Below are 26,314 nucleotides of genomic sequence, written 5' to 3' on the forward strand. Positions count from 1 at the left end.
TCTGTATGTCTGTGCAGTGTGTCTGTGCATTTATTTCTCTCTCTCCCAACCAGAGCTATGGAAAATATCTGGGATGTTTCTCATTCCTCCCTGAACTATGGCAGTGGCTCAACGATTCACACACACGGTAGCACTCCACTTATCTCCACCACTTACTCTTCCCCCACCTTCACATTTCCCTCACTCATATCCCCTCACTTTCCCCAACATCCCTCCTTTCTCTCTCTTGGCTAAACCACCACCCGATACTGGCTCTCACTTCAGCCCCAGGTCAGTTTAGACGGAGAAATCATTTCTTCTAAAAATGAGTCTGGCTCAAGCCAGTTCCACAAGTTCACCTCTTGGCTCAAAAGTAGAAAACAGTACAAATCTCTTTCTACTAATTGTGTGACATCTCACGGTCTCGATCCGTCCTTCATCCTCTCTCCACATACACCAAAAACCACAAGGACTCACTAAACCCTGGCGTGTATAACTACCATTTTTAAACAGTGTGTGCCTGAGGGTGTGTGTGTTTACTTGGGTACGTGTTTCTGTGTGTGTGCTCTAAGTTTGTGTTTCCATGTGTGTGTGTGCGTGCATGGCGCTAACCAGCTATTGCAGTACAGGAGACAGGCCACAGCAGTCCTCACGGCTGGTGTCCAGAGCATCACTCAGGAACAATCACCACCGTAACCATGACGAATGGGCAACCGCCGGCTAATATAAACAATACCATCAATTCACCTACAGACCGGAACGAACGTCACTGCCAATCTCGCATGCACACACACTTAAAGACCTTAATAGCGTGCTTAAATTGCGGTGCGAACTGTAGCACAAACCAAATTCATGCCATACATAACCTTACTGTATTTAGCCAGCGTGTCCAAACGCTACCGAGAAAGTCGCAGCGGGAATATTGACTTACATAAATAAGAGTGGGACACGTGTGACCACTCTTTTGAGATAACTACAATATCATTCCATCCAAATCAATGAGAACGAGGCGAGCAGCCCTTTCCTCTATGTCACAGACTTCCATAGCCTCCCTCTCCCCGTCCCCATCCTTGTCCCCTGGTTTCCTTTCCAGCAGAACTCAGAGGAGAGAGGGAGGGAGGACGTATTTTCGCCTGGACCTTGATATTAGAATATTGCAGTAGGTTACGATGGTCAGACTGGGCAGTGCTGAATCAATCAATCATCAAAGTGGTAGAGAAAGATCCCTTTTTGATGATAGATTGCATTTGAAAAGGAAACAAGCTCATTGAACTCGGGACATTGTGGCCAAGACCTCTCTCTCCCTCTTTCTCCTCCCTTTCCATCCGTCTCCTCTTCCCCCTCTCTCTCCCTCCCTTTTTCTTCTTTTGCAGGTGCTTCCTGGATGTCTGCTTGTCTTTCAATGGCATCATTATCATATCAAATATGCCCGTTACCCGATCTGAGCCCACCTGCACTCTTTGAACTCTGTTTCAGCATCTCGCCTGTCTGTCGGTCCATCTTTCTTCCCCGTCAGTCTCTGCTGTTTTTCTGTTAATCTTCCAATGTAACCATCTGTTCTGACATTGAAGAGAGGGACTGTTTCTGTGTTATGTACATCTTCTATTTCTTTCCAGTAATTGTATGTCTGTCTGTCCTGTCTTCCGAGCCTTTCAGTATCCGAAGCCTCCATCCAGCTGTCCGTCTTTGTCTCCGAGTGCAAGGATACACAGCCATGCCTTGAAACGATGCCTCCCATTAAAACAAGGCCCTTCTGATTATCTGGCTCTGCCAAGTTTGCCCTCCTTATCATTTTACCAGGGCCTTTGAGTAATACCAGGTGTTCAGACATATAGCGCTTTGTTCCCTCACAGAGTGCTCTCTCTTGCACCAAAATGGCCGCCATTTCCATTCCAAACCATGTATCACCAACCTTGCCGCTAAAACAATCTACGGTCTCTTGTTTATTTTGGTTTCCTATCCAAAGTGGACTTTGGCATTGAAGAGGGAGCGACGGGCCACAGCCAAGAGTTCAGCGGCTCAGACCCTGGCACGCCCTCATCTTCTATTTATACCCCCCCCCGACAACTTTGTCCAGTGTTTGTGTTTTACTGGCAACAGCAACTCTCCCCGCATAGACCCCCTTACTGTTTACTTCTCACTTTCTTATCTCTAGAAAAGTGCTGTCGGACTGTGGAGAGGAGAACGAAAGAGAGGGAGAGAGCGAGGGTAAGCGGAGAGCAAAAAAGGGTAGAGAAAAAGAGGGTAAGGGGGAGGGGAGAGAGAAGGAGAGGAAGGGTAGAGAGCGAGAAAGAAGAGACGGGGTGAGAGAGTAGAGGGCCGGGGAGGCATTAGGGATTTTTAATGGTTGGGAGATTGCGACCCTGCCAACAGACAGTGATTTTTCCCCCTTGAGAAACCCCCTTGTACTACAGTAGACTAACTCTAATCCTCTCCAGCCAAATCCAGGCTGACAGGACAGGGCATCTGATTGCAGGGCATCTGGTTGGGCAGAGAGACCGTGACTATGCATAAACCACACAGACAAAATGAGATGAGGATGACAGGGCCGGCCGGCCAGGACCAGGCCAACAGTGTGTGTAGCTGATAGAGCCAGTGATTGAATAATAAGACCCAGGAGTCCATCAGAAATATATCAGGCAGGCAGGGACAAGCACATCCTAGACAGACAGAGACAATGTGAGGCAGAGCAGGCCCCAATTTAGGCACGATAGCCTGTCAAACACACTGACCCAGGAAGACATACACACACACGGCGCATTCGGAAAGTATTCAGACCCCCTCACTCATTCCACATTTTGTTACGTTACAGCCTTTTTCTAAAATGGATTAAATTGTCCCCCCCCCCTGTTCCCCCCCCTCAAATCTACACACAATACACCATAATGACAAAGCAAAACCAACTTCACATTTTTGCAATTAAAAAATAATTATATATACACACACACATAAGAATTTTGTATCTCTACTTGCCCTTTGTAGCCTTTGTATCTCTACTTGCCCTTTGTATCTCTACTTGCCCTTTGTACCCTTTGTATCTCTACTTGCCCTTTGTACCCTTTGTATCTCTACTTGCCCTTTGTACCCTTTGTACCTCCACTTGCCCTTTGTATCTCTACTTGCCCTTTGTACCCTTTGTATCTCTACTTGCCCTTTGTACCCTTTGTATCTCTACTTGCCCTTTGTACCCTTTGTATCTCTACTTGCCCTTTGTATCTCTACTTGCCCTTTGTACCCTTTGTATCTCCACTTGCCCTTTGTAGCCTTTGTATCTCCACTTGCCCTTTGTAGCCTTTGTATCTCCACTTGCCCTTTGTACCCTTTGTATCTCCACTTGCCCTTTGTAGCCTTTGTATCTCCACTTGCCCTTTGTAGCCTTTGTATCTCCACTTGCCCTTTGTAGCCTTTGTATCTCCACTTGCCCTTTGTAGCCTTTGTATCTCCACTTGCCCTTTGTACCCTTTGTATCTCCACTTGCCCTTTGTACCCTTTGTATCTCCACTTGCCCTTTGTACCCTTTGTATCTCCACTTGCCCTTTGTACCCTTTGCATCTCCACTTGCCCTTTGTACCCTTTGCATCTCTACTTGCCCTTTGTACCCTTTGCATCTCTACTTGCCCTTTGTACCCTTTGTATCTCCACTTGCCCTTTGTACCCTTTGTATCTCCACTTGCCCTTTGTAGCCTTTGTATCTCCACTTGCCCTTTGTACCCTTTGTATCTCCACTTGCCCTTTGTACCCTTTGTATCTCTACTTGCCCTTTGTACCCTTTGTATCTCTACTTGCCCTTTGTACCCTTTGTACCTCCACTTGCCCTTTGTACCTCCACTTGCCCTTTGTACCCTTTGTACCTCCACTTGCCCTTTGTACCTCCACTTGCCCTTTGTACCTCCACTTGCCCTTTGTACCTCCACTTGCCCTTTGTACCTCCACTTGCCCTTTGTACCTCCACTTGCCCTTTGTACCTCCACTTGCCCTTTGTACCTCCACTTGCCCTTTGTACCTCCACTTGCCCTTTGTACCTCCACTTGCCCTTTGTACCTCCACTTGCCCTTTGTACCTCCACTTGCCCTTTGTACCTCCACTTGCCCTTTGTACCTCCACTTGCCCTTTGTACCTCCACTTGCCCTTTGTACCTCCACTTGCCCTTTGTACCTCCACTTGCCCTTTGTACCTCCACTTGCCCTTTGTACCTCCACTTGCCCTTTGTACCTCCACTTGTACCTCCACTTGCCCTTTGTACCTCCACTTGCCCTTTGTACCTCTACTTGCCCTTTGTACCTCTACTTGCCCTTTGTACCTCTACTTGCCCTTTGTACCTCTACTTGCCCTTTGTACCTCTACTTGCCCTTTGTATCTCTACTTGCCCTTTGTACCCTTTGTATCTCTACTTGCCCTTTGTATCTCTACTTGCCCTTTGTACCCTTTGTATCTCTACTTGCCCTTTGTACCCTTTGTATCTCTACTTGCCCTTTGTACCCTTTGTATCTCTACTTGCCCTTTGTATCTCTACTTGCACATGCATCTTCCCCACATCTCTCACTCCAGTGTTTAATTGCTAAATTGTAATTATTTTGCTACTATGGCCTATTTATTGCCTTACCTCCCTAATCTGACTTAATTTGCACACACTGTATATAGACTTTTCTATTGTGCTATTGACTGTACGTTTGTTTATCCCATGTGTAACTCTGTTGTTGTTGTTTGTGTCGCACTGCTTTGCTTTATCTTGGCCAGGTCGCAGTTGTAAATGAGAAATTTAACCTGGCCTACCTGGTTAAATAAAGGTGAAATGAAGAATACAAATAATTATGGGGGTATTATGTGTAGATTAGTGAGAAAACATTTTAGAAATACTTTTCAGAATAAGGCCGTAACGTCACAAAATGTGGAAAAGTGAAGGTTGCCTGAATGGTTTCCAAATGCACTGTAAATACACACAGATAAACAGCACAGAGAGACCAGAATGGAAGTAAGTGGTGTTGGGGAAGTGCAACGACGAGAGCAAGACACGAGAGACCCAGTGAGTAAAGTCGAACAAACACTGGCTGAATACTCCCTTCATTAACTTACATGTCCAGAACCACACACACGGGAGTCGGAAGAGTTTGGAAAAGTACACTGAGGATATATGCAGACCCAGAGGAACGCAAGTCGCACATCAGAGGGAGAGACTTTGATAAAGGCAAACTACTGGCACAATGGAACATTTGTGAAAGGGTGCAGGCTGTGTGCTTAACTTCCCGAATTCAGACTTTGAATGGCTCAACGAAACCACATGGTGTTGAAATATAAAAACTCAAATCCTTTTATAAACAGTTGCTGATTACATCTAATAAAGTCATTAAAAAAACAAAGTTACTCAAAACCAACGTTTGGAAACGTCAAATAATTCAGAAGTCTCACTGCATACACAAGTAACCCGGGGTCCTTCGAATACTGAACTCGCACACAGGTTCTACGATACAGATGGAAGTGCTTGCCTTCGAAGCCTGTCGTCTATGTGAACGTACACAAACACGTGATGTATGTAAGAGCCGCACTGTAAATGTGGACATTTCAAAACGGTTTCGCCTGGCTGCTATTTACAGTCAAAGCAAACAGAATGTCTGTTTATACGCGTAACTCTTAAATAGCGGACTGTAGATCAAAACACAAGCACGTGCCGTTATCTCTAGCGCCTGTCCTTCTGAAGAACATTCCTCAAACATGCTCCCTCATACACAATCACATACACACAGACAACCTGAAGGTACTTTCCATTAAACGGATAGACACCCCCATGTGCATCATATTGAAATCATTCACAGTCCAACTACAGTAGCACAAGCTATTTGTTGACCCAGCCCCTTTTCCAAGCCGCTTATATATCAACCTCATGCATTTGCAATACTGAAAGGAATTGAGAGCCACTGTGAACACACTGGATCCTGTAGTCTTATACAAGGAACTATAGATATGTGGAACATGCAGAGACCAATCAGTGTGAATTTAGAGGACAGTGCTGAGAAGAGGGGTTTAGACAGAGACACTGTACCAAGTAACTACAAACACCACTATACCCTACCAAGCTGAGAGACTGACCCACTGACTGAAACACTGACCAGCCATGTCAGTTTCTGTCTGACTGGATCTTGACCATTGATTATTCAACTAAATTAAAGACGGATGGAAAACAGGTATACCTCAGCATGGGTCTCTATGTCGGGGCAGGGTGAGGGTGCTCCTCTCTGCTCTGTGATCTTTGGGCCTGAGGGGGTCTCACAGTCTGACCATTCAGCCTCTGTTGTGGCCCCTGGGGGCCTCTGGTCTTCCATCTGGCCCTCCCTGAAAAGCCCCTGAAGCAACTCGGATTCCAGCTCCTCCCACTCCCTGTTGGTACAAGGGGGGTCCAAGGCCGAGCCGTCAGACTCCCAGTCACTGTCCCCGGTCATGGATCCAAGGACGAAGTCCACTCCTGACTGGGTACCTTCAGAGTACGAGTCTCCATAGTCCAGCTCCTGGGCGTCCTCGCAAGCGGAACCTCCGTCGGTCACCTGGGGAAGCCGCTCCGGGGCTGCCAAGTAAACAAAGCTGTCGGGGCAAAGGAAGGCCTCGTCGTCTGGATCAGGGCAGGGTTTGGGGATGGGACTGGGGGGTGTTGAGGACTCCAGTAGGGAGAGGGGGCAGTCCTGAGGGAACAGGGGTGGCACAGACACAGCCAGGTAAACGAAACTGTCTGTGGCCACAAAGGCATCAGAGTCTTTGCTGTCCAGGCCTGGCCCTCTTGCCTCGTGCTGGACGGGGAACAGTGGTAAGGTTGAAGGGGAGTGTGAATGGGGGAGAGAATCAGAGAAGGCTTTGGGGGTGCTTGTGGACCTCGGGTCCGCGTCTTGCCTAGACACGTCCAGAGAAGAAACCTCATCTGCGGGGACAGAGAGGTCCCTGGTCTCTGACGATGGAAGTGTCATCCGCTCAGTGTCACAGCTCGTCTCCTTGGCAACATCACTAACCTCTGAGGAGAACAGCTCTTCTTGAAAGGAAGTTTGTACATCAACATCCTCTGCAGCAGTAACCCCCATTTCTCCATCTGTGTGGATTGACCCAGGGGATTGGTCCATGCTAGCCTCCTCACTGTCCCAAATCGGGTCAGGTTGCTCACATGTATTCCAGGCTGGCTCCCCCTCCTCCTCCCCCTTGGCATAAGGGTTCTGTGGGCTGGGGGAGGGAGGAAGTGCAGAGGTCATCTGGAGGCACAACCCTGATTCCTCGCTCACTTCCTCGACCTCTTGATCTGATGACGCCCCGCTGTCCAGGTCCCACTCGGTCTCAGCAGGAGGCTCGTGTTCACAGCCGTTCTGGGTGGTGTCGGACAAAGCGGTTCTGTCTGGCTGGGACATGTGGACCCCGCTGGAGTCTGACACAGGGAGAGGTCCGCAGACAGAGTCCATCTCAGTAGTCTCGGGACCACTCTGCTCTTCATCTTCAATTGCACTTTGCTTTTCTTCATCAATATCATATTGTTCATCTTCAATGAGAACCCGATCTAGTTCATAACAGGGTTGTTTTTCCTCCAGGTCAGTGTGTTCAGTAGTCTGTGGTTGGGCCTGGTCCATGTGTTCAGGAGGTGAAACGGTGTTTGGGTGTTTCAACCGGGGCTCAGTGTAATCCGTCTCTGTGCTTTGATCTATATCCATAGGGAGAGTTTCCACAAAATATATACAGGCATAAGTGGCTTCCTCTTGCTCCTCTTCCTCTACACTGGCTAGGGTGTAGGGATCTGTTTGCTCACGAGATTCAGGGTTCACAGAGCTCTCCCCTCCCTCGTCCTCTAAACATTGTCTCTCCAGCTCTAGAAAAAGGTCATCTGAGCTGGCCCCTGAGCTGGGGCAGGGGGAGGTACTGGGGGCCCCAGGTGCCTCAAAACCTGTTGGAGGGGTTAGAAGGGGCCAATGTCCAGAAGACCCTGATTGTTGGAGTTCCCAGCCTTCTCCAGAGTCCCCCTCCCAACATTGGTCCATTATCTCCATATTCTCCAGCTTCCACTCCCTCTCCTCTCTCCTAGCCCTCTCCTCCTCTTCCATTTCTCCTTTCTCACGCTCTACTTCTTCCACCTCTCTTGTCCCTTCCTCCTCAATCTCCTCCTGTTTTCCCTCCTCCCCTTTCCCATCCTCCTCCACTATTCCCTTCTCATCCAGCTCCTGTAAGACCCTGCGTTCATCCTCCTCGAATTTAAGCTCTGAGGCGGTTCGCTGCCGGAGCTCACTATTAGGGGGAGCCCAGCCCAGGAGTCCCTCCTCACCCCCCTCCTGGCTGAGGGAAGGGGAGAAAGGCAGCCCCCCATGGGCCAGCCTTTTCTCTTCCTGGAGGAAAGGTGAGGGAGGGTCCAGTAGGTAGAAGGACTCCTCGTCCATGTCACTGTCCTCTCCCAGTGGGGGGGGCAGGGGCGGCAGGACAGGGAGGTGGTGGCGCAAGCCCCCGTGGGACCTCTTGCCCCCTCTCATGCTGCGGGGCCATGTGCGTGCTTTAGTCGGGGGGCAGAACACAGGTTTCGGTGGGGCCAACTGAGGTAGGAGAGGGGCGTTGTCCAGGTCTTGGTCTAGGAGAGGAGAGTCAGTATCTCTTTCAGAGTCAGAAGCCTTGGTCGCTTCCGGCCTCTCCTCTGGAATTCTTTTGACACCAGCTCTGGGAGACACAACTGGCCACCGATGACGCTTGTCTTTTCTTCTTTCCAGCTTTGTGGTAGCACCGGGACTGTGCTGTGGGGTGCTCCCAGAGCCCTGGTGGGATTGGGCAGGTAACTGCAGCGATGGCTGTTCTTTTGAAGGGGAGGGTAGCGCATGTGTTTGCTTGTGTTGTTTTTGGAGCAGGGGGTGAAGTTGCTTTTGCTTGCTAACAGGGTGCTGTTGGAGGGGGGGAATGGGACTCACTGTCGGCGTCAACGAAGGGGAGGAAGAGACAGGAGGTGTGTGAAGAACCACGGACGACACAGTGGAAGGTGAGTAAGGAGGTAAGGGGGTTGTGGAGGTTGGGGTTGGTGGCAGCAATAGAGAAAGTGGAATCCCAGGACCAGACAGACGCTTCTCAGCACTGTCGCCAGGAGGAAACTCAAGCCTCTCTGCAAACTCAGGGTAACAGGGGGGCATAAATGCCTTCCAGGAGCGACGATTGGGGTTGTCTTTCTTATCGCCGCCCTGGTGGCGCCTTTTTACTGCAGCTGCCCCACAGGAGGCAGAGGACGAGGCCGCGATGGGTAAACCAGAACCGCCGCCACTTCCAGGTGGCAACATGCTCTGGGGATCGCCGGTTAGCTTGAGGGCGTCAAAGATCACCCTTTCGTCCAGTCTTTTAACTCCGGCATCAGTGTGTCCCCTTGACACAAAGACGCTCCCTAAGTCGGCCCCGATGGTGCCGTTGCTGGAGAGGGTGCTACCCTCTCCGCCGCCACCCGAGCCCAGGGTGCTGCGCGAGGGCTGGCTGAGCTTGGAGCCCTGGTCAATCTGCTCATTGATACGCATGGTGTCGTAGATGGAGCGCTGGGGGACATAGCAGTCCTCGATGTAGGCCTCATCCTCGTCCCCCTTCCCCAGGCATCGGGGGTTTTTCCTCAGGCAGTCCGGCCGGCTCAGGGGCTTCCCCATCCCTCAGCTGCCCCTGGGGGATATCCCCCAGACACCCTGCAGTGGTCCTTTATAGGGGCAGGCTGGCCCCCTTGAGGATGGGGCCAATAAGTATTCCACAGAAAACAAATGGGGAAAAACACCTCAATAGGTGGGATGAAAATAGTTCCGTTTTGTCAACCGTTCCCGGTCCAAAGCACAATCCCAAACATTAATCCGCTTTAATGACTAAAATGACCCAAAAATCACAAAAAAAGGTTCGCAATCCACAGGACAAGTCCATAGGTCCGAATGCTACCATGTCACTTCAATAGAAGTGCAACGGCATATCCCAGCGCTATCTGAAATGTAGGGGAGCATCAGTGAGAGAGTAACCTGCCGGCAGACGCTCCTCTCCTCCCCTCCAGCAGCATATGAAGCAGCACTGCTCGTCTGGAAGGTGGTCAGGAAGAAAGCAGGGGCTGTCTCGTAGACATCCAAAGTCCAGAAGGAGGTGAGTGCCGAGGAGATAACATCCTTTTGTTCCGTTTAAAAAAAATGTCAAATCCCCCTCACTCACACAGTCTTTCAACTCCACTCCTGAATCATTTCCCAATCTCCCCTTGCTGGTACACTACTTCCTTCCCTTTCTATTCTCACTCGCTCTGCCACAACAGGATAAGCAGCAGAGAAAGGTTGAGCAACTGTCTCGGTGAGAAGCAGCCAAAGAAGTGTCTAAGGTTTCCCTTTAAAATTTGTGAGAAATCCACTACTCCCTGATATGAAAAGAGGTTGTGCAGGGTGAAAAATGTTGCTCTTTTTCTGTCTTAGTCCAGGGTTTGTTGTTGAGCCAAAAATAGTTTTTCCTTCAGTCTTTAGAGGGAATCAAAACAATTGAGAAAATAGCATATCCTTCAGTCTTTAGAGGGAATCAAAAACAAATCGCAGCAAAACAAAATCTCAGACAAAGTAACCGAGCAGTCAATCATAGCTTGCTTTGGTCCTGTGAGTGTCCTTGCAGACAGTCTATACTTTCTCCCGTTCTCTTTCATTCCCATCACAAAGCATGAGTCGAGTGGGTCTGGAGGCAGTGCCCCGCTCTCTGCCTGGAGTGCGCCGTCATCCCCCGTGTTGACGTCATCATTATCCTCCTCATCATTAGCGAGAAAAAGTCAATCCCGTCACCTGCCACGCCGCAAAAGTCAGTCTTGCAATTTAAAAAAACAGAACAAAGAGATCCAGAGCCTTTTCCTAGCGTCGACTAGACGCCTGTCTATCATCTCCCTCCTTCCATCACGCTGCTCATCCACAGCTCCAGGGAGGAAGAGACAGTGAATCCAGAGTTGAAGGCTGAATCCGGGAGGAGGTGAGAGGGTTCTCTTAGGGGGAGAGGGGGGGGGGGAGGGGGGGGGTGAGCCCCGTCCAGCCGGGCAGAGCTGCTGTGTATCGTGGCACTGTATCCAGAGGGCAGAGATCCAGACAGTCCGAGCCCCAGCCTGAGCGCTGCCTCTGACTCTGCCTTGCAGGCGTTCTCCCTCTCCCAGACAGTCCGAGCCCCAGCCTGAGCGCTGCCTCTGACTCTGCCTTGCAGGCGTTCTCCCTCTCCCAGACAATCCCCAGACACACGCTTTCCTTCTTTCTCTCCGCTTCGCTCTCTTTCAGAGGCTCCTTAGACGAGAGAAACAACAAGGAGCCACACAATCCCAGTCTTCCTCTGTTTCCCTCTGTTTTCTGCATGCAGGCTCCCTTGCCTTCTTTCTGTCGCTCAGACTGAAATGGTTTGCAGCTGCTAAAGAAAATCTCCCCACTTTTCCTCTCTCCCTTGCTCGCCCAGTCTGTCTCTCTCGCGCACTCACTTGTTCGTTTCTTGCTCTCTCGCTCTCCCTTTCGCACTGTTTTTGTTTGAATCCAGCTCCGTTTGTTCTGTTTCCTGCTCTGGTATTAAAACACAGGAAGTGCTCCAATCATGCTGGTTTCCTCTCCCGAAAATCCCCCTGTGAGAGGGGTGGGGGAGTGAGCTACAGATAGGAAGGGAGGAGGGAGGGGGGCGTGGAGCCAAAAAGAGAGGGGGAGGAGAGAGAGTGGTGGACAGGGAGGATTTTGCTCGTTTAAAAAAAAATTGGGATAACGGGAAAAGATTATCACACGCTAAGAAATCGGACAAATCATCTTTCAAAATGAATGGATAAATAGGCTTGAGGATGAAATTAAAAGACTAACGCAGGTGAGGGGGTTTGTTGCTAGGCAGGCTGGTACTATGGCTCAGTGTTCACAGCCAGTCACAAGCTCGAGAGAGACGCGAGCAGTGTGAGACTGCAACATTCATCACGGCTTTGTAATCCAGAACAGAATCTCCTGGGCAAATCCCTGCCCCCTCAGAGCACAAAAACACTGTCCGCAGAGAATGAAATGGTACAGAGAAACAGTGAAAGAAAGTGGGAGGGATGGACGGAGGAGAGGAGGAGGGTGGGGGAACTGCTAGCAAAACATGAAGAGGCTTATCAATAACGGCTTTTCAAATTTTCCCAAAACAAACAGCCGATACGCATACAAGGAAGTAGAACCTCTGTCTATCCTCTTCTCCCCCTCGTTCCTCTTTTTTTCCCTCCAGCTTTCCAGGTAGCCGGTTACTATTCTCCAGCGTAGTGGGCGACAGTGTAAAACAATATGGTTTGGTTACGCTCCAGTGTGACCCAATCCAGCCAGGAGAGGAGTGTGTGAGTGTGTGTGTGTGAAGGGTTTACAGAAAAGGGGGCCTCAGGATGCCACACAACAACAATATAAATCAATGGAGACACAGTCGGGGGAATCCAGTAAGCATGAGAGCAATCCCTGGCACCAGACAAAAGTGGAGTATTTTAAACCAATGATGTATATAAACCCTAGATTGCTGATGCCTTACATTGGCCATTGAGAGGCTTTGAAGCCACCGGTCGGCCATATTGGCACTCCCCAGGAGGAGCAGTCATCCATAGGAATGAACAGACTTCTAGAGTATTTAAATTAAAATGTTTCAAGGACAAAATGACATGTATTTGAAGTAAAGATTGACTGGTTTTGAATGTTATATTGTTTTGTGCATTGTTCAGTGATGTTCTTATCGACTCCCTGGGTCGTTTCATGTTCATCTGACCTTTTGCTGCTCAAGCAGGCAGAAATTCAACCGGTATGATGTAGCATTGCAATAATGCCGCTCTCACTACTTTTGGAAGTTAATAGGAACACGATTTTTAGATCGCCAAAAACATCTATCTTGCATGTCAGATGTCAATACTGGCTGATGTCATAACGCGAGAGGTTGTCTTCTCTCAAATGAGCAATCATATTTCTGCGATATTCCAACCTCCAGAAATGTGTAATTTAACCAAAGGGTTTCAGACATATCTCCCATTTGTCTGCCTCTTCAGTCCAGGGTGAATTGCATGGTGCCGTTGTGAATGTCAGACTGCATCGATCTGCAGGTTGAACATGGTGAGATTGTAGACTGGTAAATCGATAGTTAGTGCAGTTTGTTTAGCCAATTTTTCAGCTAACTTCAGAAAATTGGTTAAAGAAAATTGTGATAAATAAAAAAGTCAACCAGTTTCATTCCTCAGCATTGAAGGTCCCCAAGGACACAGTGGCCTCCATCATTCTTAAATGGAAGAAGTTTGGAACCACCAAGACTCTTCCTAGAGCTGGCTACCTGGCCAAACTGAGCAATCGGGGGAGAAGGGCCTTGGTCAAGGAGGTGACCAAGAACCCGATGACCACTCTGAAAGAGCTCCAGGGTTCCTCTGTGGAGATGGGAAAGCCTTCCAGAAGGACAACCATTTCTGCAGCACTCCACCAATCAGGCCTTCATGGTAGTGTGGCCAGATGGAAGCCACTCCCAAAATAAAAAGGGACACTACAGCCCGCTTGGAGTTTGCCAAAAGGCACCTAAAGGACTCTCAGACCATTAGAAACAAGATTCTCTGGTCTGATGAACCCAAGATTGAACTCTTTGGCCTGAATGCCAAGCGTCACGCCTGGAGGAAACCTGGCACCATCCCTACGGTGAAGCATGGTGTCAACACCATGCTGTGAGGATGTTTTTCAGCTGCAGGGACTGGGAGACGAGTCAGGATCGAGGGAAAGATGAACGGAGCAAAGTACAGAGAGATCCTTGATGAAAACTGCTCCAGAGCGCTCAGGAACTCAAACTGGGGCAAAGGTCCACCTTCCAACAGGACAACAAGCACACAGCAAAGACAATACAGGACGGGCTTCGAGACAAGTCTCTGAATGTAGTTGAGTGGCCCTGCCAGAGCCCGGACTTGAACATCTCTGGAGAGACCTGAAAATAGCTGTGCAGCAACGCTCCCCATCCAACCTGACAGAGCATGAGAGGTTATGCAGAGAAGGGGAGAAACTCCCCAAATACAGGTGTGCCAAGCTTGTAGTGTCATAATCGAGATTACGCAAAGTTATAATATCTTCCAAACCTGCTTCAATAAAGTACTAAAGGGTATGAATACTTATGTATAGTTAAATATAATGAATACTTATGAATACTTAAATATAAATGTGAAATTTTATATTTGATTTAAAAAAAAATCTAAAACCCTGTTTTTGCTTTGTGATTGTGTGTAGATTGATGAGGATGTTTTGTATTAATCCATTTTAGAATAAGGCTGTAACATAACAAATTGTTACGTTAATACTTTGAAATGCACTGTATTTATGTATGTACCGTATATTTGGACACGCCTACTCAATCAAGGGTTTTTCTTTATTTTTACGATTTTTAACATTGTAGAATAATAGTGAAGACATCAAAACTATGAAATAACACACATGGAATCATGTAGTAACCAAAAAAGTGTTCAACAAATACAAATATATTTCAGATTCTTCAAAGTAGCCACCCTTTGCTTTGATGCCAGCCTTGCACACTCTTGGCATTCTCTCAACCAGCTTCATGAGATTCATCTGGAATGTCATCTGGAATGTGTTTCAATTAACAGGTGTGCCTTGTTAAATGTGAATTTGTGGAATTTCTTAATGCGTTTAAGCCAATCAGTTGTGAAGTGACAAGGTAGGGGTGGCATACAGAAGGGAAATGACAGTCCATCATTATTTTAATAGATGAAGGTCAGTCAATCTGGGAAATTTCAATTACTTTGATAGTTTCTTCAAATGCAGTCACAAAAACCATCAAGTTCTATGATATAACTGGCTCACATGAGGACCACCACAGGAAAGGAAGACCTAGAGTTACCTCTGCTGCAGAGGATAAATTCATTAGAGTAGAATAGCCTCAGAAATTGAGTTCAATAACAGACGCATCTCAACATCAACTGTTCAGGGGAGACTGCCTTCGTGGTCGAAGTGCTGCAAAGAAACCACTACTAAAGGACACCAATAATAAGAAGAGACTTGCTTGGGCCAAGAAACACGAGCAGTGGAAAACTGTCCTCTGGTCTGTTGAGGCCAAATTTGAGATTTTTTGTTTCAACAGCCATGTCTTTGTGAGAGGCAGAGCAGCTGAACAGATGGTCTTCCCATGTGTGGTTCCCACCGTGAAGCATGGAGGTGGTGGTGTGGGGGTGCTTTGCTGGTGACACTATCAGTGATTTATTTATAATTCAAGGCACACTTAACCAGCATGGCTACCACAGCATTCTGCATTTTTTAATTTTACCTTAATTTAGCTAGGCAAGTCAGTAAAGAACAAATTCTTATTTTCAATGACGGCCTAGGAACAGTGGATTAACTGCCTTGTTCAGGGGCAGAACGACAGCTTTTTACCTTGTCAGCTCGGGGATTCAATCTTGCAACCTTTCGGTTACGCTCTAACCACTAGGCTACTGCATCCCATCTGGTTTGCGCTGTGTAACCGCCGGATGTGTAAAGGCTATTTAACCAAAAGGAGAGTGATGGAGTGCTGCATCACATGTCCTGGCCTCCACAATCACCCAACCTCAATCCAATTGAGATGGTTTAGGATGAGTTGGAACGCAGAGTGAAGGAAAAGCAGCCAACAAGTGCTCAGCATATGTGGAAGAGTCTGTTGGAAAAGCATTTCAGGTGAAGCTGGTTGAGAGAATGCCAAGAGTGTGCAAAGCTGTCACCTAGGCAAAGGGTGGCTACTTTTAAGAATCTAAAATCTATTTTAATTTGTTTTATGCTTTTCTGGTTACTACATGATTCCATGTGTGTTAGTTTATCTTCACTATTATTCTATAATGTGGAAAAAAAATATAAAAAAATAAAGAAAAACACTTAAATAAGTAGGTGTGTCCTAACTTTTGACTGATACGGTGTATGTATGTATGTATGTATGTATGTATGTATGTATGTATGTATGTATGTATGTATGTATGTATGTATGTATGTATGTATGTATGTATGTATGTATGTATGTATGTATGTATGTATGTATGTATGTATGTATGTATGTATGCATGTATGTACAGTGGGGCAAAAAAGTATTTAGTCAGCCACCAATTGTGCAAGTTCTCCCACTTAAAAAGTTGAGAGAGGCCTGTAATTTTCATCATAGGTGGGGTGCCAAGATGGTGGCACGGTGGCTTCAACACAGCACCCCGTTAGTCATCTAGTGTCTAGACAAATCATTGATTTTAACCAAGTTTGTTTTCCTCCTTATACTGTGTCCTTGTATCCCTGACATAGTGCCAGTTGTGGTTCAGTTCCTCCTCCTCCACTCGTTCTTCTCTCTTATCCTCCCTTCCCTTTTTCAGTTGCTCTGTTTGTTTAAAGAACTCTGGCGGAGACAGCAGCCAATGTGAACTCAACGCATGCCTGCTCTCTCTGCCCCCCCATCCCCCTCCCCCATCTCTCCCGTCTAACTGTTGCTGTGATCCGCCCGTGGCCTGCATGTCAAACACGCTAAATACTCTACTCTTTCTTTTTAACTCTCCCCCCCCCCTCTTCTCTCTCTCCACCTCTCTGTCATTTGTGGTGCAGCTGTCATTGCTGCGCCCCTCTGCTCAGCCTCTCAGCTACCAGGAGAGATGAAAAGTCAGAGAAGATAAATGAGTGAGGGATAGAAAGAAAACCATGGGATGCACAGGAAAGATATATCAATGCTAATTTTTTTTTTTAAATGCCCTCTCTGCCATCTCCATTTTGAGTGTGTCGGATTTGATCATTTTAGCATTCCATCCTTGATCCCTCTTGCAGTCTCTGTCCATCCCCCACTCCTCTCCTCTAAATTGTCATTCATCCCCCGTTCATTTGGCCTGTCACGCCTGGTTAAGGAGTCACAGTTCTGACTCAGACAGGAAGAGGGAGGGGAGCAGGCCCCAAAATCCCCCGGCGAGTTAATCACATTGGGGACTCAAAGCAGTGGAATCCATTCATGCTTAACCCTCAGCCAAAAGGTCAAGCTGTAGGTCTCTAGACTTTATATAATAATGTCGGCCTGTGACCGTCTCTGCAAAGTCAGTAGAGCGGTTCGATGATATACGCGGGTGCATAGGCACGGGATACTGACAGCATTGACTTTGCTGTGGAGGGTTTGCTCACAAGAGTACTCCTGAAGAAATTAAATGTGTGCCCTCTTCTTTTGTTTGTCCACCTCTACTCCCCCCCCCCCCCCTTTCCTTTCTCTCAACAGAACTCAATCCATGTCTCATCCATCCATATTTCAGGTTTTTAAACAAGTCATTTCATGTAATTTCTCGCCATGACTTCATCTTTCTCTCCCTCCCCCCATTTCCCCTCTACCTTTCTCCCACTCGTATCCAGGCAGCGAGGAAGTGCTCTCCTTCTCTGTCTGAGTAGCAGTTTTATTATTGACTAGGAGAGTTTTACCTGAGCTGCTCAATGAGGCTATTGTTCTCTCAGTCCCCCCCCCCCCAGACACAAAGAGACGCATGGCAACCAATCCGGTAACTTCAACTATCCTGCCCCAGTACAGTACATTTGGTGAATAACAGGCTTGTCAATCAAATTCACACTGGTGGTACAATACTTGCAGGTGTTACAGATTTTTTAGCTGCAGTCATGTGTGGCCAGTGGGCACAAACGGTTCCCGAAAAACAAAGAACTCACACCTTCATACCTGAAAGACTAACATATTGTTCTTAAGATTATTATTATTATTTTTTTAAACAACGGTGTTACGCATTATTAGGCAGGGTCTGGAATGGATATGGAGCACATATGTGAATGATAAGGTTTTTTCCATATCCTAATCCTGGCCAAATAGAGGTCACATTCCTGCTTTGTCCCAGTCTCTGTAAAAAATAAAATATAGACAGGCACACAAAACACACCCTCTTTCTGTTCTTCTACGTTTATTATTGGGCTTCTTCATTTGACATTATTCTTCGTTGTGTAGTTTATGGAAAGAAGCAGTGTATCTGTTATGGTTGGTCTGGTAACAGAGGATGGTGCCCGATAAGGGGAGAGGGGAGATAAGCTGTGGCATGCCCGTCTAATTCACAACAGCTGAGATGATATAGGATCCCGAGAGCAGGGAGAGAGAGGAAGAACCAACACACACACACAGTGTGTTGTCAAATCGGGACAGTCAGTCGGGTACAGTAAGGGTCCATTTGAAAATCAGCTCATATGATTCGTGAAAATTGGATTAGCCTGATCCAATCAACCCCCAAGAACAGAAAATAAACAAAGACGAAAATGGACCAAAGAGCTCAAGAACAAAATGAGCTAAATAAATAAACCGAAAGTGTAGACCCACACAATTGGGCCAAGTCTTTGAAGATAATAAATGAGTATAGTAACTATGTAAGTCACGGGGAAGATATACTGGAACACCTAATCAACACGACATCATATTACCAGTAGGCCATGTCGCTTTCAATGTAAACCATCCATCAAAGAATCTTTAGGAAAGAGAGCTTCACAATAGGGTTTCCCCGCTAATGATTAAGTGATGGGTGAGTAACAAGACTTGAGGGAGTTGTAAGCTGATCCGAGATCAGTGCCTACGGGCCACTCCTACCCGAAGCGTGCACACGAGCTACATCAGCTACCCCATAATCCCTAATCAGCAAGACTACCCCAATGTCCCTTACTGTCTCTGAGGACTTGGTTGGAGGGAGAGATCTGACTCACAGACCATATGGGAGGGACGTCTCCATCACGCCTGGGTTCAAATACTATTCATATGGGAGGGACGTCTCCATCACGCCTGGGTTCAAATACTATTCATATGGGAGGGACGTCTCCATCACGCCTGGGTTCAAATACTATTCATATGGGAGGGACGTCTCCATCACGCCTGGGTTCAAATACTATTCACATGGGAGGGGCGTCTCCATCACGCCTGGGTTCAAATACTATTCACATGGGAGGGGCGTCTCCATCACGCCTGGGTTCAAATACTATTCACATGGGAGGGGCGTCTCCATCACGCCTGGGTTCAAATACTATTCACATGGGAGGGGCGTCTCAATCACGCCTGGGTTCAAATACTATTCACATGGGAGGGGCGTCTCCATCACGCCTGGGTTCAAATACTATTCACATGGAAGGGACGTCTCCATCACGCCTGGGTTCAAATACTATTCACATGGGAGGGACGTCTCCATCACGCCTGGGTTCAAATACTATTCACATGGGAGGGACGTCTCCATCACGCCTGGGTTCAAATACTATTCACATGGGAGGGACGTCTCCATCACGCCTGGGTTCAAATACTATTCACATGGGAGGGGCGTCTCCATCACGCCTGGGTTCAAATACTATTCACATGGGAGGGGCGTCTCCATCACGCCTGGGTTCAAATACTATTCACATGGGAGGGGCGTCTCCATCACGCCTGGGTTCAAATACTATTCACATGGGAGGGGCGTCTCCATCACGCCTGGGTTCAAATACTATTCATATGGGAGGGACGTCTCCATCACGCCTGGGTTCAAATACTATTCACATGGGAGGGACGTCTCCATCACGCCTGGGTTCAAATACTATTCACATGGGAGGGACGTCTCCATCACGCCTGGGTTCAAATACTATTCACATGGGAGGGACGTCTCCATCACGCCTGGGTTCAAATACTATTCATATGGGAGGGACGTCTCCATCACGCCTGGGTTCAAATACTATTCATATGGGAGGGACGTCTCCATCACACCTGGGTTCAAATACTATTCATATGGGAGGGACGTCTCCATCACGCCTGGGTTCAAATACTATTCATATGGGAGGGACGTCTCCATCACGCCTGGGCTCAAATACTATTCATATGGGAGGGACGTCTCCATCACGCCTGGGTTCAAATACTATTCAAAATCATTTCAAATACTTTGGCTGGGCTGGAATGAGCTTGCCTGTGCAGTCAACCAATAGGATAGTCCCAAAAGTCCCAAACGCTGCCCACTTGGCACTCCAGGCAGGCTAAAGCAAACGTTCTAAAGTATTTGACGATTTGAAATAGTATTTGAACCCAGGACACGGGCCTACGCAGACGGGAGAGTGGAGAGGGAGGAAGCAGCATTTAAGGGAATGCTTTCCTCACCCGTCACCCCTGTCCCCCTTATCAGTCCTACACAGGAATTCCCATTTGTAGCAGGAGACTTAAAAGCTTCACAACACCCCTCAACTCGTCCCTGTCCCAACCCATAGACTATGTCAGCTGCTCTGGAGCTCGGGGACATACAGTAGAGCCACACCCTGGAGAGTGTGTGTGTGTCAGAGGATGTTTCTAATTCCAGTCTTTTCGGGGGCGTATCCGGAATCTCAGCTGTCTCCCCACCCACCACACACCTCGTTGGCACACAAAGCATCCCTAAATACACACGTGAATTCTGCTGATCACATAAGAGCACGTCTGCAGATAGTATGGCGGTCTATAAAAACATACTTGATAAACAAACTGACTTGCCCGAACACGGACAGAGACTGGTAATGTCACAGGCCATTTAAAACATCTCCCTATCCTCCTTCTCCTAACTCTTTCTCTCATCCCTTCCTCCCTGACTTCATGCCTCAATGAGATCAGTGTTCAATTGCTCAACAATACAATTTCGCTAATCTGACAATACACCCCCCCCTTTTTACACACACAAATCTCAAGCATTATGACATCATCTCTGTGGATTGGGCTTTTTTTACTTTTTTCTTTCTAAACTGGGGTCTGGTGGGGGGATGGGATGGTGGGGCAGTCAGGCTAGTCTGCTTCCAGGGCAGACAGGCATGTTTAGGCTTGAAATGACCTGGGTGGAATCCATTACAGCCCAGAGGAGAGAGGGCACATAGAGGGGGAGAGGAAAGGAAGGAGGGAGGGGTTGAGAGAGAGAGGGAGGAAAGGAGAAGAGGGAGGGGGGATGGGGAAAGTGGGCCCCTTGAGTGAACGAAAGAGGATCTTACGCAAAGGGAAGTCTTGCTCGTCCCCCCCCCCCCCCTCTTTTTCTACCTCTCACCCACCCCCACTTTCTTGCTCTCTCTCTCTTTAACACCCCCCCCCCCCAAAGCCCAGCTTGTGACTCCACTACACTCTCACTCATGCACATTCCATTAAGCCGTCTCCCTTCTCTTTTCCTGTCTCTCTCTCCCTCAGCGACTCACAGCTCTTTCTCCTCTTTCCCCCTCTACCTCTTTATCTCCTCTGTTCTGCTCGTCTTCTGCCACACATCCATCCGGCTTTCTCTCATTAAGACGGGGGAAAGAAAGGGAGGGGGAGAGAGCGGGAGAGAGTTGTCGTGGCCAACCACAATATTAAGCGTCGATACTTCAAGAGTACAGAATAAGAGACAGACAGGAAGAAAGAGAGAGCAAACTCAAAGAGAGAAAAAAAAACCTGTCTTGTATCCTCCCACACTAAGACACCAGCTGAACCAAATCAGAAACCACTGTCCAGTAAGTCCAGCAACACACCTCCAATCAGATACAAATCAGGCTCATCTTACATTGTAACATATATATATAATTATCAATTGATATATGATATGACAACAAAACCAATCATTAACACAATCTACGAAAAAATGTCCCCAGTTTAGGGAGCTACTGTAAACTAGTCAATAACCAGGAAGGCGGGGGATGCAAACTTACTCGCTTACCAGTACTTCTAGTGCAGAGGATGTAACATAAAGCTCAGGGGGGAAAAAACATAGAATTCATAGTAATGGCCTCAGCCAGAATGAACGGTCTGTGTTGAACAGTACTCATGAAATCTCATGTAACATTTCACAATGAATGGAAACCAATGGAAAGTAGTAATACAATGGAGAGGCCCTGTCGCTGTTCTCCTATTCAGCAAGACACAGCAAATTCCTATGGAATGTTCTACAGTAGATTCCTATTGAGGGGAGGGAGTCGGCTAATTATTGTTGGCTGGGTTAACTAGCCTAGTATCTCCCCTAGACAGTGAAGACGATAGCTTGAAAAAAAAAAGTAAAAAAATAAACGTATGGTGTGTGATTCGCTTTGGTATCAAATTTAGCCCGGCGTCCATCACGGTGGTGACAGGCCCTAACTCGTTCCAAGGGCTGGCGCCGGCGTGCTAGGGGGTCGGGAGGGGGGTTGATGGAACCGTATAACAACGTTTTAGACAGGATTGACTCAGCATACAGCACCCGTTCTGCAAATTAGGCCCATAAAGCACACACATCCCTGGATCAGTTCGCTGTAGCTAGCGACTGGAACGAGCTACATAAAAATAAAAAAAACTCAAACTGGACCGTTTTATCTCCACATCTCTTCATTAAAACACTCAATCATGGACACTCTTACTGACAGTTGTGGCTGCTTCGCGTGATGTTGTTTTCTCTACCTTCTTGCCCTTTGTGCTGTGCCCAATAATGTTTATATCATGTTTTGTGCTGCTACCATGCTGTTGTCATGTTGTGTTGCTACCATGCTGTGTTTTCATGTGTTGCTGCTAAGCTATGTTGTTGTCTTAAGTCTCTCTTTAGGTAGTGTTGCGGTGTCTTTCTTGTTTAATGTCGTGATGCGTGTTTTATCCTATATTTTTAATCCCAGCCCCCGTCCCCGGGAGGCCCATCGGACAAACTCTTTGGTCACGATACCTATTTTGCCAATTGGCCTGGTTTACCACACAGAGCCCTGCTGATCCGTCCACCGATGAAACAGCACGAGGGGGCCACAACAGACTTTCCTCCGTCGCATCGTCCCTCTAAGGCCCTGCTGCTAGCTTGCTAGCCCCGGCCTGCTAGCTGCCTGAAGCCACACACTGGACTCCAATGCTCACCCGGCTACGCATGCCTTTCCATTACGTCAATATGCCTTGCCCATTGCTGTTTTGGTTAGTAACTACTGCTTTATTTCACTGTAGAGCCTCTAGCACTGCTCAATACGCCTTAGTTAACAATTTTGTTCCATCTCCCACACACACAGTGACAGCACCTGGTTTAAATGCTATTTCTAGAGACAATATGCAGAGTTCTGTCCTACTATCCAGGTCTGTGCCCAAACAATTTGAGCTTCTACTTTTAAAAATCCACCTCTCCAGAAACAAGTCTCTTACCGTTGCCACTTGCTATAGACCACCTTCTGCCCCCAGCTGTGCCCTGGACACCATATGTGAATTGATTGCCCCCCCCCATCTATCTTCAGAGCCCGTGCTGTTAGGTGACCTAAACTGGGACATGCTTAACACCCCGGCCTTCCTACAATCTAAGCTTGATGCTCTCAATCTCACACAAATGATCAATGAACCTACCAGGTACAACACCAAATCTGTAAATACGGGCACCCTAATAGATATCATCCTGACCAACCTGCCCTCCAAATACTCTGCTGTCTTCAACCAGGATCTCAGCGATCACTGCCTCATTGCCTGCGTGCGTAATGGGTCCGCGGTCAAACGACCACCCCTCATCACTGTCAAATGCTCCCTAAAACACTTCAGCGAGCAGGCCTTTCTAATCGACGTGGTCCGGGTATCCTGGAAGGATATTGACCTCGTTCCGTCAGTAGAGGATGCCTGGTTATTCTTTAAAAGTGCTTTCCTCACCATGTTAAATAAGCATGCCCCATTCAGAAAATGTTAAACCAGGAACAGATATAGACCTGACTGCCCTTGACTAGCACAAAAACAACATCCTGTGGCGCACTGCACTAGCATCAAACAGCCCCCACGACATGCAACTTTTCAAGGAAGTTAGGAACCAATATACACAGGCAGTTAGGAAAGCAAAGGCTTGCTTTTTCAAACAGAAATTTGCATCCTGTAGCACTAACACCAAAAAGTTCTGCGACACTGTAAAGTCCATGGAGAACAAGAGCACCTACTCCCAGCTGCCCACTGCACTGAGGCTTGGAAACACTGTCACCACAGATAAATCCACGATAATTGAGAATTTCAATAAGCATTTTTCTACGGCTGGCCATGCTTTCCACCTGGCTACCCCTACCCCTGTCAACAGCCCTGCACCCCTCACTGCAACTTGCCCAAGCCTCCCCATTTATCCTTCATCCAAATCCAGATAGCTGATGGTCTGAAAGAGCTGCAAAATCTGGACCCCTACAAATCAGCTGGGCTAGACAATCTGGACCCTCTCTTCCTAAAATTATCCGCCGAAATTGTTGCAACCCCTATTACTAGCTTGTTCAACCTCTTTCGTATCGTCCCCAAAGATTGAAAAGCTGCCGCGGTCATCCCCCTCTTCAAAGGGAGAGACACTCTACACCCAAATTGCTACAATATATATCCTACCCTGCCTTTCTAAGGTCTTCGAAAGCCAAGTTAATAAACAGATCACCGACCATTTTTAATCCCACCGTACCTTCTCTGCATTGCAGTCTGGTTTCAGAGCTGGTCACGGGTGCACCTCAGCCACGTTTAAGATCCTAAAGGATATCATAACCGCCATCGATAAGAGACATTACTGTGCAGCCGTATTCATTGACCTGGCCAAGGCTTTCGACTCTGTCAATCACCACAAATCGGAGGGCCTGTTGTCCAGACCTTTGGCAGTCTCTGTGGGGGTGCCACAGGGTTAAATTCTCCCGCTAAGTCCCGCTATGAGAGATACGACACTAACGGTCTCTAAGTATCATTGAGTAGACTGATACCCCATGTCATTGATCCACAATCCATAGGTAAGGTTGTACAGTGAAATAAGTATGCCCCCAATGCGATTCTAAAGTCTAATAATACGCCCAGTGTGATTTCAACAGATTTTTGTCAAATTAAGAAATTGTATTTTGTTGATTTTATTTAACATTCCAACCTCGTTTAGCATGATCTATTCAATTATGGCATAATTCTACGATTTGTATTCATTTGCGTCACTTTCAATGACATGCGTTCATTTTGAAGGCTAACCACAACATTCCACTATTGTGGCTTATCCTTATTGTGACTAGCTTCACATAGATGGGTACGACCACCATTAATCAAATAAAAACTGTCTTATAAAGTAGGGGGTATTTTGGACGACACCTAGCTCGATAGTTAGCCAGCTAACTACAGCTACTGAAACCGATTATGTCGTTTTGCTATGTTTTTGGGGAAGAACATTGTTTGCATCCATCAGCTAACAATCTTTTATTTAATGACCAGCACTGTCCAGAGCTTGGGGAAGGGCAGGTGAGCGAGACAACTTTACCATCGTCATTACATTCGTATCGATGAATCGTTGTGACAAATTAAATACGAGTGATAGTGTAATCAATGTGTAATAACTACATAAAACATTTATGAACGTGTTGAAGTATTATGTCACGTGCAGTCATATTAAGTCCTGATTGGTCAACAAGCTTATTTGACACGTCAAGGTGTTATTTTACATGCATCTTGTTTTGACACGCAAAGACCCAAACGGCGTCCCATAAATAAAATGCGTCAGAAGTTGTGCAGTGCTGCCGTGACTAAACTCTCCTCTCTACCTGGCTCTAGACCTCCGTGTCATACCCCCAGCCATGATCAACTGGATCATATCCCTTCTTCCTTGCATGTAGGCTCAAGTTAACATCTATAACACATACCTCCTTATTAGTTCCCATACCCCATCTTGTGATCTCCAGAGACTTGATAAAGAGGAGAGCGGGAGGAGGCGGGAGGAGACGGGATACACCCCCCCCCCCCCCCAAACGGTTCTATAAATAGAGCTCGGAGCCAGCGGAACGACTCGAGTCAGGAGGGGTCACACACTCCATCACAACACCGTCCACACAGCCCACAGTAGGAACGGCGTTATGAAAGAAGCGTCGCCCGAGCAAAATCCTGCTTGATCAAGTGCCAATATGAGCATGAAGGGAAGGAAAGTAGTGCGACAGCAAAGTTGAAGCTGGTGTTGATTTGTAGAAGAGAGGATGCCACAGTACACACACGTCATGCTGTAGACATAGTCCCAGACAGAGAGAGACGAGAACTCAAAGCATCTGCGCTAGGAGATGAGGCTTAATACACAAAAGTTCAACTACCAAGAAAGGTCAAATACTTTCCTCTCAAAACTCTCCCAAGAAATGACTCAAACTAAAGGCTTTCAAAAAGGATCTGTGTTAGTCAATTGCTTATTTCAATAAGACACACTAATATTTTTACAGGTCAGAGTCAAGCACCAGCTGAGAGGTTCAAACAAAATGGCCACTGTGCAATAACATAACATGTCAGTTAGAATTCTATGCACAATATTTGCTGAATACAATTCAAACCAAAGAAATAACTATAGCTTCACAATACCCATTCCCGTACTGGTTCTAATATCTAATAAGTCCCAAAGGGTGGCTTGTGGCTAGATAATACTGGCGTTGTGGCTAGAAACTTAGATTTCCATTCTCGGAGGAATCACATGAACATTTAGAAGGCTGTTCATTGATGCCGGCATCAAAAA

General features: G+C 47.2%; 1 protein-coding gene across 1 annotated transcript in view; it reads right to left on the reverse strand.

Annotated features, from left to right (window-relative positions):
- LOC135552280 (microtubule-actin cross-linking factor 1-like) overlaps nucleotides 1–26,314 on the reverse strand; it is a 268,419-nt gene that overhangs the window by 42,147 nt on the left and 199,958 nt on the right.

This window comes from Oncorhynchus masou, chromosome 13, assembly GCF_036934945.1.
Source record: "Oncorhynchus masou masou isolate Uvic2021 chromosome 13, UVic_Omas_1.1, whole genome shotgun sequence".
Taxonomy (NCBI): Eukaryota; Metazoa; Chordata; class Actinopteri; order Salmoniformes; family Salmonidae; genus Oncorhynchus; species Oncorhynchus masou.